This window comes from Budorcas taxicolor, chromosome 6, assembly GCF_023091745.1.
Source record: "Budorcas taxicolor isolate Tak-1 chromosome 6, Takin1.1, whole genome shotgun sequence".
Classification (NCBI taxonomy): domain Eukaryota; kingdom Metazoa; phylum Chordata; class Mammalia; order Artiodactyla; family Bovidae; genus Budorcas; species Budorcas taxicolor.
The window spans coordinates 48,572,625-48,589,042 of record NC_068915.1 but is presented as its reverse complement, the minus strand read 5'-3'; positions in this window follow the sequence as shown (position 1 = coordinate 48,589,042).

The following is a 16,418-nucleotide window of genomic DNA, read 5'->3' as shown; positions in this document are numbered from 1 at the left end:
TGTGAGATTTCTATGCCCTTACCAGAATATCTACTATGTCCCTTCTATGATCTATTACCTCAGGTGTGCTGATGACACCACCCTTGTGGCATAAAGCAAAGAGGAAATAATGAGCCTCTTGAAAGTGAAAAAGGAGAGTAAAAAAGTTGGCTCAAAACTCAACATTCGAAAAACTAAGATCATGGCATCAGGTCCCATCACTTCATAGCAAATAGATGGAGAAACAATGGAAATAGTGACAGATTTTATTTTCTTGAGCTCCAAAATCACTGCAGATGGTGATTGCAGCCATGAAATTAAAAGATGCATTTTCCTTGGAAGAAAAGCTATAACAAACCTAGACAGCATATTTAAAAACAGAGATATTGCTTCATTGACAAAAGTCTGTTATAGTCAAAGCTATTGTTTTTCCAGTAATCATGTATGGGTGTGAGAGTTGAACCATAAAGAAAACTGAGCACTGAAGAACTGATGCTTTTAAACTGTGGTATTGAAGAAGACTCCTTAGAGTCCCTTGGACTGCAAGGGGATCAAACCAGTCAATCCTAAAGGAAATTAGTCCTGAATGTTCATTGGAAGGACTGATACCGAAGCTGAAACTCCAGTACTTTGGCTATCCAATACTTGCAATACTTATGCAAAGAACTGACTCATTGGAAAAGACCCCAATTCTTGGAAAGATTGAAGGCAGGAGGAAAAGGGGATGACAGAAGACGAGATGGTTGAATGGCATCACTGACTCTATGGACATGAGTTTGAGCAAGCTCTGGGTGTTGGTGATGGGCAGAGAAGCCTGGAGTGCTGTTATCTATGGGGTCACAAAGAGTCGGACACTCCTGAGCAACTGAACCTAACTGAACTTCTACGACTTCTCATTCCAACTGTTGGAGAAATAAATGGATTAATTCCAGTGCAACTGGAATGGACAGCTGGAAGAGTTAAACAATAACCTGGTAAATTCATGCAAGCATGAATATCTGCAAGAAATTATAAAAATGCAGTGTAAAAGTGAGTGCTTTAGTTGAACTATGTAAAGAGAATACTTATGGGTGCTGAGTAGCCAAAGGAATTATACCAGTTATTTCACAGATATCTATTCTTATTGTTCCCTTTTCTCTGTTTGCATTACATTTATTTTGCTCATTTTCTAGTTTGGGGCAATAGAAACTCAGACTAAGACCTTTCCTCTGTTATAATGCAACCATTGAGTATTATAAATATCCCTCCCAGTTTCAGTTTACACATGCTAGTTTATTTTCATTCTTATTCAGTTCTCTGTTTTTTTTTTTTGTTTGTTTGTTTGTTTTTTTGAGACTTCCTTTTTGAGCACAAAGAGCAGTGTTCTGCATACATGAAGTATAGATTTGCTTGTGTCATGGAACTTGTGACAAAATAGTTTGAAATTACACACTGCAAAAATTTTACCCTAGAACTCATTCTTGTTGGATAAGGCATTGTCTTATCTGAGAGATGCCTCACATGACATTGAAACAAAACCAAATATTGAATTAATGTTTATTTGAGTGACTTGACATTTCAAAATAAAAAGGAGTGTTCTTATGGATATAAGACAGACTGTGGTGGAATAAAGTAATAAAGAAAATTCTGGACTAGTTACTAGTGAAACTGGACTCTGGCTGATACTTTCACGAGGGTAGTGAATGTGACATAAGATGGTAGCAGACATGAGATAATCTATGAGTACTGCTCTGAAATAATTGGTCTGGGGTAGCTGAAGATATAGGCTACTCTGACCTAGGAGATATGTGAATGGGACAGAACCTTGGGAATGTTAAGAAATACTGATATAGAATTTTTACAGACTTGAAGGTATGCAAGAAAACAAATTAGTTTGGAATCATTTTGCTGGCTGGTTAGTGTTTTTTTGACCTGTACATGTTCTGAGACTGAGTCATATGTAAATGGCTTTGATTCAGGGGATCCAGAGAAACCCTGAAATATGGCCTTAAGGGTTGTCATTCTGCAGAGAGGACTTTCAGTTAAGTAAGATTCCAAAGTCTTTGAGATAATTTAAGCAAGGATGCTAAGAAGAGAAATATTGGTGAGGCAGATGAGGCATAATATGATGTCAGATGATTCATACTTAATTCATGATAATTATCTCAAATTCCATCTAAGTTAAGGGAGCCTAAATCCATGTCATTGTGATACAAAGTCAAACAATGAATAAGACTGTGGACATTTTCTGAATTTCAGTGGCCCAAAATCTATTTCAGTTAAAGAGAATTGGGAATAAGCTTCTAGTTCCAATATAGTTCATATTCAATCACACAGGAATTTTATTTTAAATGATTTCAATATTTAACTTATATAGTACAAGTCTAATATTCATTCCATCAGATCTTTTGTCCTTTTGACATATCAATGGATCTTCTTTTTATGTCTTATGGCTACCCTCCTTTAAAAACTGATTGAATCATGCACATTATTAGTTCCCCAAGCTAACTATTTCTCAAATAACTTAGGACATGTAAAAGTAATCTACACTTGGTATGGAACTATAACATAATACCGTAACATTAACATCACATTTTTATTTAACACAGGCAAAGTTAACTTATATAAGCGGTGTTAGGCTAACAAGTTCAAATGGACTTAGAAAAATATTTTTAATTTTTCCTGATTGTAAGACTAATACTTGAGAAAATTAATTATATTGCATTAAGAACACCTTCAGAGAAGGCAATGGCAACCCACTTCAGTACTCTTGCCTAGAAAATCCCATGGACAGAGGGGCCTGGTGGGCTGCAGTCCATGGGGTCACTAGCCGTCGGACATGACCGAGCGACTTCACTTTCATTTTTCACTTTCATGCATTGGAGAAGGATATGGCAACCCACTCCAGTGTTCTTGCCTGGAGAATCCCAGGGACAGGGGAGCCTGGTGGGCTGCCGTCTATGGGGTCACACAGAGTCAGACTCGACTGACGTGACTTAGCTTAGCTTAGCTAAGAATACCTTATTTACCCCAGACAATCATTTCACCAATCTTGTCAACACTTTTTAAAATATTTTACATTAATTTTTAGGTTTGAATAATAAAAATATTCATCTCTTGCTGTTATGAAATGTGTGTGGTCCTTTCAAATAATGCCATCCATAGTTGATACAGGATAAATCAGTGTTTATACACAAAGACATATAAATGCAAATATTATGAACATAATTTTTGTCTTAATTTAAGTATTATTGCATGCATATACCTGTGTGTGAGAGAGAGAATTCACACATGTGCTCAATATTTAATGCCTTCATTTATGCTATCACTATCAAACAAACCAGCCCTAATATATACAGAAAAGTTATTTATCTCCAAACTAGCAGTTACATTACTGCACTGATAGCACAACCATTCACATCCACTTTCTTTCTCACTCAATATATTCATTCCTTTCCCTCCACCTCCCAGCACAAGGCTTCCTCATCAAATTCTACGTGTACATGCCAAAAGCTTATCTAGTGTGTCTCTTTTCTATTCTTATTTGACAAATATCAATTCTGAATCACTACCCTTGTTTGTGTCAGTTCTTGTCATATCTCTCATGTTGGGGATGCCAGTAAAGAAACAAATTTATATTATGAAAACTGGGCACGTTTGCATTTTGTGTCTGCTTGACTGGGCATTGTTACCTCTGGTTGCTGTATCCTCTGTCATTGAAATATCTGTTGTCTTACAGTACACAAAGTCTTCATCAGGAAAGAAGCTGTTTTTGAATATGCTCTGAAGTCTACAGAGTAGTAATAATACTCTGTAGTACTACAGACTAATCCAATTGGAAGAAAAATGATTGGGAATCATTAAATTGTCTCTAACATTTAGAGGGGTGCAACGACTTGATCAGCTTTGTCACATAAACATTAATGCTTTCTCCTTCAAACTAGCTGTGGTTTGTGAAATCTCACTCTGACAGTCATTAAAGGCATCAGCATTTCATTGAAAATTCTCACTGCACCATTCCCAGGGGCTTTCAAGTTTCTGACTAGAATGTGTGCTTTTCCTATAATTAGAATATAGGGCAGACCTAAAGTTATTTTGTGTGGGTTTCAATCATTTTTCTGCTTCTACTTAGAAACCTGACACTGAAAATCCTTAAACCCACATGTTGCATAAGAATAGTCTTTTTTTTTTAAGAAATAAACTTCATAGGTTCCCTTCCTTCCTTCCTTTGAATACTGGCATTGACCAAATGCAACTAAGGTAAAAACTACATTGATTTTTCTTCCAGGAAAGTCCTTCTGGCTCTGTAATAAGTACCTCAAGAGGACAATTCTTTGGATGAAATCAAGACTAATTTGGCCTCAACTTTTCAGACCCAGGAAAGATTTTCCAATCTTCATAGATGCAATTGTTTATAAAGGGACCTAGCAACTGGCACCCCACTCCAGTACTCTTGCCTGGAAAATCCCATGGACAGAGGAGCCTGATGGGCTGCAGTCCATGGGGTGGCTAAGAGTCGGACACGACTGAGCAACTTCACTTTCACTTTTCACTTTCATGCGTTGGAGAAGGAAATGGCAACCCACTCCAGTGTTCTTGCCTGGAGAATCCCAGGGACAGGGGAGCCTGGTGGGCTGCCGTCTATGGGGTCGCACAGAGTTGGACACGACTGAAGCAAGTTAGCAGCAGCAGCAGCAACCCACTCCCGTGTTCTTGCCTGGAGAATCCCAGGGAGGGCAGAGCCTGGTTGACTGCCGTCTATGGGGTCGCACAGAATCAAACACGACTGAAGCGACTTAGCACCAACAGCAACTCACACTAACCCAATAAAAACAACTGATGTAAAATCCAGAGATTCAATCTCTTATATCCTTAAAATGATACAACTGGCAAGCTAACAAATGTCCATGGTGGAGATCAGTGCGAGATCTTTCAGTGAGAAAGCGCTATAGAAAAGAAGCTTATGATTGATACATTATATGTTTAGCACACAATCATAGCAAGGAGAAGCCCTTAAAGATTTTAACGACCAGTGTCATCAAGTCATTTGTAATTCATCTGTCTTTTCTGTAGGAATAATTCTGCTCAGCATACTGGGAGACTATTTCAATTTACATGAAATATCTCCTCTTGACATTGTAGAGGAGACATATCCTTGCTAGATGGAACACCTGTTTTAAGATGCTATGATAACTTATTTCTGTCTTTCTAAGGGCAGAGTCTTTTTCAATTAACTTGAGTAAACTTATTAAGCAATTTTAACTTCAAAGCTAATTAGGCAATACTCTTCAAATTCAGTTCACCTTTACTTGATAATTTCCTTAGCTATATACCCTACTGAATAGGATAAGGTTTATCATCCAAACTGAGACCCTATTTTTCTGGAAATGCCACTGTAACTAGTTTTTCCAAACAAACTAGTATATAGTATTAACTTGCATGTGTGTGTATATGTAAGTTGCTTCAGTCATGTCTGACTCTTTGTGACCCTATGGACTGTAGCCCCCAGGCTCCTCTGTCCATAGGATTCTTCAGGCAAAAATGTGGAGTGGGTTGTCATGCTCTCCTCCAGGAAATCTTCCCAACCGAGGGATCAAACCCATGTCTATCTCCTACACTGGCATGCAGGTTCTTTACCACCTGGGAAGCCCATATAGTCTTACCTTACTTGTAGGTAAGACTATACTTTTTTCATATCACTAATCTCATCTGTAGAGTTTTGTTGTTTCCTCTGTTTATCTCAAATTCTGGCATTGAATTTTTCTCATTCTTGACTTTTTAATGACTATTGCTCTTTCCTCTATAATTTACTTTGGACTCATTGCACACTGTTACTCATTCCCTTTTATTTTTTTTTAATTCATATCTTTCTTATTTCAATAGGTTGCTGCAGACATTAGGATTTAAATGTATAATCATAATTGTTTTGTTGCATACTAATAGCCTTGCTAAGATGTCATATTCTCTCCATTTCATCTGAAAACTTCTTTTAGGGAAACAAGTATTGGGACAACCTCAACACATATATTTCAAGTCATCCCAAAATGTTTTTCCCTTGGTATAGACAGTTCTATGTACTCATATTATAATTAGCTGGGACATTCTTCCTAATAATTACTAAGGGCTGGAAGAAGATGGACAGTATTTAATGGTTACAGAGTTTCAGTTTGCAAGCTTTGTGAATACCTAGTCACTGAATTATATATTTAAAAATGGTTCAAATATGCTATGAATATATAAATAGCATGCCCTATCTTAAAATATTGGCAATTCATTCATGAAAAAAAATGTGTAAAAGAGTTGGATCCAAGTGTTTTAGGGACTGATGCTGATGAAACATAATAATGGGTTCCTTAAAACAAGGCTAAACCATTGAATATATTACTGATAGGGGAGAGCATCTGTTTTGACTTATTGAAGGGAAGCAAATTCTCAACATTTAAGCATTTGATTAAATGAACTTCACACTGGTTAGATTCTGTTCCAAGTAATTTAAATTTTTTTTTTCCCCATTTCATTACTTACATAATTCAGACCTCAGTTCTGTAGAACATTTTCAGGTGATTTCTAATTTTGCAAAATCATGTAAAAACTCCTGAAGCCTTTCTACATGAGCTGATAACACTAGTGAGGGAAGTGATTGCAACCCCATGGAAATAGCCACTTAAACTTATAAAAAATGTAAACTTCCTTAGCAGAATCTCCTTCACAGATTTTCAAAATGCTCATGGCTACCGTAAGTTAAGATGACAACCTAAGGGGAAGTGAAACAGAAGAGAGGTCTCAGTTGAAAGAATTATTTCTCTTAACCAATTGAAAAAAAAAAAAGCATTCTGTGTTAAAAATAAACAAATTGTAATTCTGAGAGAGCAGTACATAACAAAAGAAAGGGTAAAAAGACACTGTAGAAAAGTGATTTAATTAGCAGTGCTGAAGATACATAATATTAAACAATTTTGCTTGGATATTAAGATACAGATATTGGTATAACCTAGAACAAGACTAACGGGAATTATAATTCCATGAGATCTTTGGGTCAGGAAAAAAGGGGAGGAGGGAGAAGAAATAAAGAGAACTTTATATACAAAACATAGTTATTTAGCAGCACACTCACAATAAAGCAGGTGGAAAGAGATTCTGAAACAGAAGGCCTGTTCAATGAAGCAATGGTAACAGAACAGGGAATGCATAAACTTGACTGAGTACTTGACAGAGAAGGAATGCCAGATTTATGCACCAGTGTGCAAACTATAACAAGGAGGTACTCAGAAGAGGAAGAAATGAATGGAATCAAGATTTACTTGCCAACTACACTTTCCATCTTGTCAACATGACAATGTATCATAAAGTAAAATTATTCATAAACACTAATTAATCAACTTTTAAAAAACTGGTGATATGAAGCATAGATAATTGAACTCTTTTCAATTTATAGATAAAGCAGAATTATTTGATGGGCTGAGCATTCAAACTGTTAACAAAACCTGTACGTCCTGGGAAAGAGAAATGCTATCCTGAATATTATTTTTTAAATTAATGTCTTTATATTTTTTATTAGCATATATTTTATGCTTATGTTCAAGATACTAAAACCGAAGTTCTTAGAGAGAATCTAAAAAGTTGATGACTATGATACTAAGATTTGAGGATAACTTACATTTCATGGGCTTCCCTGGTGGCTCAGTGCTAAAGATTCCACCTACAGTGCAGTAGTCACAGGAGACCTGAGTTTGAGCTCTGGGTCAGGAAGATGCCCTGGAGGAGGACATGGCAACCCACCCAGTACTCTTGCTGGGAGAATCCCATGGACCGAGGAGCCTGGTGGGCTGCAGTTCATAGGGTCACAAAGAGTCAGACACAACTGAAGTGACTTAGTACGTATGCATGCATATTACATACTATTCCTCATTAGTGGAAAATTATGTAAATATTCATAAAATCATGATAGAAAATTTAGAAGAAAACAAATTTAAGCAAAAATGCAAATCATAAACTCTATATTATTGAGTTGGTATTTGCTTAAAAGGAGCTTCCAGGGTAGCTTAAGTATTTTTTCCTATTGTTTCTTAGGATGTGGTTGATCTTGCTATGGCAAGAGAAATAGTATTTTGGACTGTAGGAGTGGAGGGTCTATTCCTTCAGAGGTAATCATGACAGTAAAATCAAAATTCAGAGATCTCCTGGAAATAATTTATTTCTGCTCTAGCAGGATGGATTATTTTCCTCAGAATGGATGACATGAATGGAGTATTGGCAAAAAGACCCCTCAAATACAAGCTCCCACTGACACTCTAAAGATAAGAGATAGCTTCACTTCTAGGCATCTTCATTTATTTATTTATTTTGTTCCATCTTGTCACACACTTTTATTTCTATCATTAGATCATTAAAATTTCACCTTTGTAAACTTTCCAACAATTGGATAGATCGGATGCTCCAGACTTTTGTTCCTTCAATAAGCAGACAATGATTACGGTTATCTTGGCCAAGATATCATATACGAGTAGTAACTGAACATGGTGAGAGTCAAATTGCTTACTCTCACCTAAATAAGATGGGAATGGCAACCCACTTTAAGATTATTGCATGGAGAACTCCATGGATAGAGGAGCCTAGCAGGCTCCAATCCATGGGTCACAAAGAGTCAGACATGACTTAGTAACTAACAAATGCACATGCACAAAATGCTTACAGTCCATTCTCATGAAAAAAACAATAATTACAGCTTATTTGAGATTATATATGAAGTTTTATATTTGTTAGATTTTGGCCTAATGATGCTGCGGTTTTACGATGATGATGGTCTTTGTGGTTTGTGTTGAGAATCTTGGGTGTTAGGTGGTAGAAGGTGCATGTATCCATTATTTTAGCAAGCTTATGCCAAAACATAATTGTGTAAATATTTTTGGATAGTATTCTGATTTAGTTCATGGTGATCATTATAAGAAAACTGAACCTGAACATTATTACTAAAATATGGATATTTTTATCCTTCCCTTTATTATTAAAATTTTACTGACATGGTTTGCAGAGATTACATTTATGTTTTAGTTATTTATTAGGTTAAAAAATAAGTGAGCAAACAAACATTTGAGTACAAGTAAAGATAATCCTTTTTACTACAGTCATCCATTAAATATAAGATTTGAAATATAGACTTTTTCAGAACTGCAAGTAAAAAACCAAGCCTTCATATTTCACTTTCCTCAGAAAAACAAGTATTGATTATATACGTGTGTGTGAAAGTGTCTCATAAAAGTTTGAGCTTTTGAGAATCTGCCTACACATTTATGCATTAATTACTTTGTGATCCCTTTGTAACACAAAAGCTGATTAACTATTACTATTAATACTAGAAATTATTAGATACTAATAATTTAGTATTTAAATTTAGTATCTAGTAAATACTAGAAATTATTTCTCATACTAGAAATTATTCTGTGTGCTTCCAGATAAGTGTGAAATATGTCAAGTAGTAATTTAAATAATTTATCTTGAAATTAGGAATTAAGTATTTCTTATCAATAAGTAGGTTCATAATGATACCAAAAGATCATACAAACACATGAGAGTACTTAGTATTAGATGCTCTATATTTTTAAGACATTTTAATTTTTAATTTATTGTTGATTTTGCATCATTGGCATTTGTTCTCTGGAAAGATAGACATAAATGTATGTTTTAAATTAATAAACAAAATAGTGTAAACTGAAACTGATAGCAAAACACAATAAGCATTGTTTTTTTTAAGCAGTGCATAATGATTGAAGTTTTGTGTGTGTGTGCTTCTTTTTCTTTTATCATTTTTTCTTTTGCTGCTTTTTTTCCCTTCATTCTTTCTTTCCCATACATATTTCTATTTCCTGAATCAACTTACGGGAGTGTGTCTCAAGAAAATGGATGCATAATAGACAGGAAAATGACAATATTTAAGAAAATAATTGGATGTATATTTTTTCATAAGTATATATGTTCAAAAGGAATTTAAAAATGTAATAAATGAAAATATTTATAATAAAACACATTAAGTTTTTGACCATAAATAATTTCAGAGTTCATTTTTCTTTTGCCACAGATTTGCTAACCAGTCATTACTGGGATCCAACGATCAATTTTAACTGCTATATTTATTTCATTCAAGTGAAAAGTATATTTGTATTTATTCTTCATTATATTTTTCAATGTATTATAAAGCATGAGATTTTATTTCTTGGAAGGTTTAGTAAAACTATTTTTATAGAACACTTCACTTTTAATCTATTGAAAGCATCAATTCAATAGTATTCATTGAACATCCGATATATTTTAGCCATTGTATTTGACAATGAAGATAGGATGTTGCACTGAAGAATACATTACTGAACTTCATGCAACTGAAAAGTGCCTAATGTGGGTAGAGATAATAAAGGAGTTTTATAAAGAAACAGAAAAATGAGTTGAAGTGGATATTGACAAATCAAAATTTCTATGAGTAGAGAATGAGAATGCTACATGAAAAATAAAAGGAAAAAATAAGAAAGAGTGAAGTCTTCAAGAAGGTGACACAGGATGTTCCCTATCTGTTCCCCTCACAATAGGGCCAGCATTAGCTATATATATATAAATAACACACTGCTGTGAAAATCTCAGAACTTGGGAAAGAGGTTGAAGCAACCTCAGGGCCTCAGAGATCTAGCACAGCAATTGGAAGGTAAAGGAGTAACTATGCTGCCTGCATTGCCCCTCCCTGAGGCTAGGCCTAGGGTTCCTTCAACGGGAAAATAGTCTAAGGTGGACACCCAGCCCCCTCCTGCAGTTCCCAAGTAGCCCACCTGGATCTCCTCTTATAGGGATCATTGGAGAAATCTGCTAGGCTTTCCCATTGAGGATCAGATAGAAACAGAGAAGGGAGGCAAGGATTATACCCACCAGCAATCAGCTCTTGGCAAAGCACATCTTGAAATTTCTGTTAATTCTCAAGCAATCCTGGGCAGTGTGTTATATATCACCTGGGGGTTTACAATTCAAACAGAGTGATATTTACACCTTCCAGGAGCAAAGAAAAAATACAAGTTTTCTCCTAGGAAGTTTGGAGTATATTTTTCTATTACCATAAGCTTAAGGCAATTACTAGGGGCTTCCCTGGTGGCTTAGCAGTAAAGAGCCTGCTCATCAATGCAGGAGACATGGGTTTGATACCTGGATGAGTAAGCACCTGGTGAAGGAAACAGCAAACCTCGCCGGTATTCCTGATTGGGAAATCCTACGGAAAGAAGTCTGGTAGGCTACAATCCATGGGGTCACACAGAGTTGCACATGATTTAGAGAGTGAGCATGCATGCAAGGCAATTAGTATTTAAAATGTTTCTTTGTATCAGAAAATGAACTGCTATGGGAGCTTGTCTATCCCTCACTTGTCAATCATCACAACATCTTCTTTGTTCTCGTTTTCACAGGGATTCCACCTCTTAGCATCGTAATCAGGCTTTGTCACAAGAGTTCAGATCTTAAACCAAGTCAGCTTGCTCCCTCCACACTTTGCAAAATGGCATTTAAGGTCTCCAATTTATTATCCTCCTCTCCCACTTTATCTGCCAGCCCTGAAGCCAGCAGAGCAGTGAACACCTGAACTTCCTTCCCTATCCTCGGCTCTTCTTCAAACTTTCTAACTAGAAATTCAACTCTTGTTGGACATTGGTTTCCAGACAGCCTGCCATAGTAGAGACCACCCAATGAAGGTGGTTCTTCCCCCCTCTTTGCTGCAGCGTTGGGTGCAGTTCCTCAAATATGCACATCAGACCAGCCAGCATTTCAAGGCCCTCACACTCACATGGCAGTCCACAGGCATCTAAAACCTATGGGCCACCCCTCCCTGCATAGAGGTCAATGGCTAACTCAAGATTTCTTTTGTGGATGCCTTTTCTCAAGGCCTATTTCTTCAGTTTCCTGACTGATTTGCCAATTATTGGCCCCTACATATGGAGGTCAAGGAAAGATGCCCCAAAAAGAGGCAAGCCACTCCAGATTGGTAGGTGATAGGTTCAATAAACAAGGGAACTTATATACAAAATTTGTCTTGGATGACTACAAGATGAATACAGCTACACACACACCTGCTAGAATCTAAAAGTTTATGTATGATTTTAACTAGGTTTAGTAACATGCATCATCAAGATGGTCTCAACAACACATTGCTTGCCCAAGGCTGGGTCCTTGAAAGCAGGTCTCGCTACTGGAACGGTGAGCGAATGTAATTACTAGGGGTAAGGACAGGGGAAGGGGAGTGAGGAGACTTTGATTGCCCAAGTCCAGCTCTTGGGTCATCTGCCGGTCATGTCTTCTTGACAACCTTTTCAGAGATTTAAAGACTCTGTTGCTATTTGAGAAGGTCAATTTAATTTAATGTACAGTATAAAATATGGATTCTAATCAGCTTTTTTTTATATAGGGTAAAAAGATTTAGTTGAAGTTTGCTGTAATGATTTTATGGTGAAAATCTTATGTTAACAGAGGTAAGAGGTTATCCTACAGTGAAACTCATCAATCAGACTATAGTTGGAGGCTGCATCAAATGACAGTATTTGATAAGAAAACTACACATATGATTATGACAATAAGAGGTCAGCAGTCAGAAAAAGCATGTCAAATAGCAAAATATAAAGAGTGATTTCAAAATTATTCAGTGCCTATCAAGACAAAGGACATTTTACATATGACATTTAACAAATGCCTATTTTCAGTAATAACAAAGAAAAAAGTATGATTATAAAATCCAATATTTTCAACAGTTTTGAAAAAGAGACATTATTATTCAATCAATAACATATGCATGAAGAATCTACATGTTGTCGGCATCTGTAATTGCATTAAAATTGATTAAACTTATCTAAGAAAATAGTCTCCTGAAGTTACATAAATCATAATACATTCAACTGCTCATTCAATATACATTCATGCAGAGCAACCATTTTATTAAACCCACATAAAATGCTTAATCTGAAATAGGATTCAAAAATTTCAACTAAAAAGTTACCAGAAGTCAATATGAAAGAAATTGAATAAATGCATCTGGAAGTAATTTCGAAAAGAACTGTAGAACAAAACTGTAAGAATTGCATTTATCCTTAAAATAGGTTAGATTTGAAACTTTCAAAAAGAAGTGCTATACTTTGAACATTGATTATAAAAAGTTGGAAGTATAAATACCACTAAGTCTAGAGAAGCATAAAAATCTGCCTGAGTTAGAGAAATATGGAATATCAAATTTAAGGAAAATGTACCATGGCCAAGGAGCTCTTTATTAAAATCAAGATATTTCTATGTATTGAGCTGCATATAAAAAGGAAATTTTGATTTTTCAAGGTTTTCATTTTACTATTAATGATTTATGAGTAAGAAAGTTGGTCAACAATGCATGCCTCAAAAACAACAACAAAAGGCATGTCTTGTTCTTCAGACCACAGAGTACTATGGAGAGAAATTATCAAGTATTTGGTATTTTAGAAATATATATATCAACAAACAGGAGTTGGAAATGCAGCAGTACCACTAGATACAAAGCAAAACAAGAATGAGAAAGTTAAATAACTTAAAGACAAAATACTATACATTATGAGCTGAATGGTGTCCCAACAAAATTCATATGTTGAAGGTTTAACCTCAAGTACTTTAGTGTTAGGTGTTCATTTGTGTCCGACTCTGTGATTCCCAAGGACTGTAGCTCACCAGGCTCCTCTGTCCATGGAATTCTCCAGGCAAGAATACTGTAGTCGGTAGCCATTCCCTTCTCCAGGGAGTCTTCCCAACCCAGGGACTGAACCTAGGTCTCCACTATTGCTGGCAGATTCTTTACCATCTAAGCCACCAGGGAAGCCTCCCAAGTATTTGGAATGTCTATATTTTCAGATATGTCCTTTAAAAATAGAATTAAAGAAAGGCTATTAGGGTGGATCCTAGTCCGATGCACACTCATGGGCCATAGTATTACAAACTATGTATGTTCAAAACTGGGGATAAATGAGTGAAATAGAAGTAGTTTCTTTCATGGTAGGCTAAATTATACTTTGTAAGGAAACAATTTTACTTGAAAATAACTAACACATAACAAAGTATTTAGAAAATGTCAGAATTTCTAAATAACAAAAGGGAGTTAAATATTCCACACAATTGTACAAATTCAAATGAACTCCTGGAAAAATAACTTTACATATTATTTGTCTTAGTTAAAACAGTATATCCTGATGACTCCAATAAAGTAGGTTTGGTCAGTAAATCATATATGCAATGATCATCAGTGGTTTAGTCATAAGTCATGTCCAACTCTTGGAAACACATGGACTGTAGCCCACCAGGCTCCTCTGTCCATGGGATTTCCCAGTCAAGAGTACTAGAGGGGGTTGGCATTTCCTTCTCCCGGGGATCTTTCTGACCCAGGGACTGAACCCACGTCTTCTCCTTCATTGCAGGCAGATTCTTACCCACTGAACCACCAGGGAAGCCTGCAAAGATGTTGCACTAATTGAAAAATGGGATGCCAAATTTAAAGGTAGATTCTTTACCACTGTGCCACCTGGGAAACCCTCAGAAAGATCATAAACTGAATTAAATTTTATTAAGATACTCCATCTCTTATTTAAAACCCAACAAAATGACCTTTAAAGAATTAGCTCCTTGTTCTCCTTCTCCTTCTTCTTTCATTTCTTTTTGTTTTTGAAAGACTGGATATTTGGAACACTAGTTTGGAATAAATTATGAAGGAGGTAAAATAACCCTATTGCCATGTATTCACATTTTGGAATGTGATTCTATTGGAGATGTTTGCAGATGACAATATTTGATGGGAAGTCAGAGTTCAAAGTACTTTATAAAACTGTATCACTTGTTTGCCTTGTGCTATTTATTTAAACACTTAGTGTCCCATTTCTCAATCAGTGCAACCTCTTTTTGCCATGTGACCCCAGGGTCAGGATATTATATTATCATAAAAGCTCACGTTCATTCTGCATTTGACTTAAACTCTTTGATAATTTTTTTGACCTTTTGTCATTGTCTTCAGACAAAGAGATTGAAGCTAAATGACTTATTCAAGGGCACTAGGCCAGCCAGCATTATGCTGTTGATTTAGATTAATAGTTTTTATTTTCCCAGTTGGACTGACCCCGTGAGCCTTGTCAACTCTAATTCCATTTCCATAAAATAGGGATAATAAAGTTAACACCTAGATCAATTGAGTGTCTCAGTAATTATTCTCTTACACATGTGAAGCACTTTGAGCATAGAAAGTGAAGTGCAGTCTTTTAAATCACAAGCTGCTTAGAAGAAATGGCTTGAGAGATATTATAGGTCTGTTTGATTTTTGGATGAGCTGACACTTGGCAGAGGAATTAGATTTATTCCCTGTCGCTCAAGATAGTGACTTTTCTTTCCTGGGTCGTTGTTTTTGCTCTTTTATAAAATCCAACAGAATTGAAGTATCTAAACATTACTGTTGTGTCAAACAGTTACCATGAAGGACTGGGTTACTATTGATTGAAATATTTTGACCACTATTTTTAATAGTCCAATCCTCTTCGCAACAATTTAAACCTTCTTATTCAAAGGTATCTTTTCTTTTTTTTTAGTTACTTTTGAAATTATTTAATACTCATTTATTTAATTACTTTTTTTTTGCAAATTAGGTTTTATTTTTAAAATTTTATCATTTTTCTCTTTCTTTTCAATCATTTACTAATTTACAAATCCTATAGGACAGGAACGTTTATTTATTGCTATCATTGTGGCAGTGGTGGTAAGCTGTTGATATCATTATTATATTAAGATTATCAATATTTTATGGGTATACAGTAAACTTCTACATAATGTCTAGCTATGCTGGTGAAGGTCACAGAGTTAGTAGCAGCACCAGTGATTCTTTCCTAACACCATGCTGTTTTTCATTATCTATCTATCTATATTTATTTCTGGCTAAAATTTTACTTCTCTTCTCTTTACATTTTTTATTTCAATTTTCCTTTTGTGTGAGTGTGTCTGCTATTTGATACCTTTTCCAAAATAGAAAATTGCCTGTAGACTTAAAGTGCAGTTTGGAAATATAAGATGTCAATTAAAATGTCTATTTCTCAGAAATGTTGTATGATTGTCCTAAGTTAGCAAATCACACAGGATCATTGTACTTTCCTTTCATTTCCTGAATAATCTCCCTCTCAGCTTAAATCTCACTTGTGACTATTAGCTCAGATAATGTGCAGCGTATCATTTGCACAACATTGCAAAATATTATTTCACTTACACTTTCAGTATTGCTTCTACTATGACTCATATATTACCATCAAACATGCATTTTGCTTATGTGTAAAATTAGATATTGTTCCTCAAAAAAGAAAAGGGCTTTGCCCATGAGATAAAACTGGCAAATAGTAGTATATTTTCCAACATAGTCTCAAGCATTGTATTATGCTCAGCAAAAGCTCAGCACTCAGTTA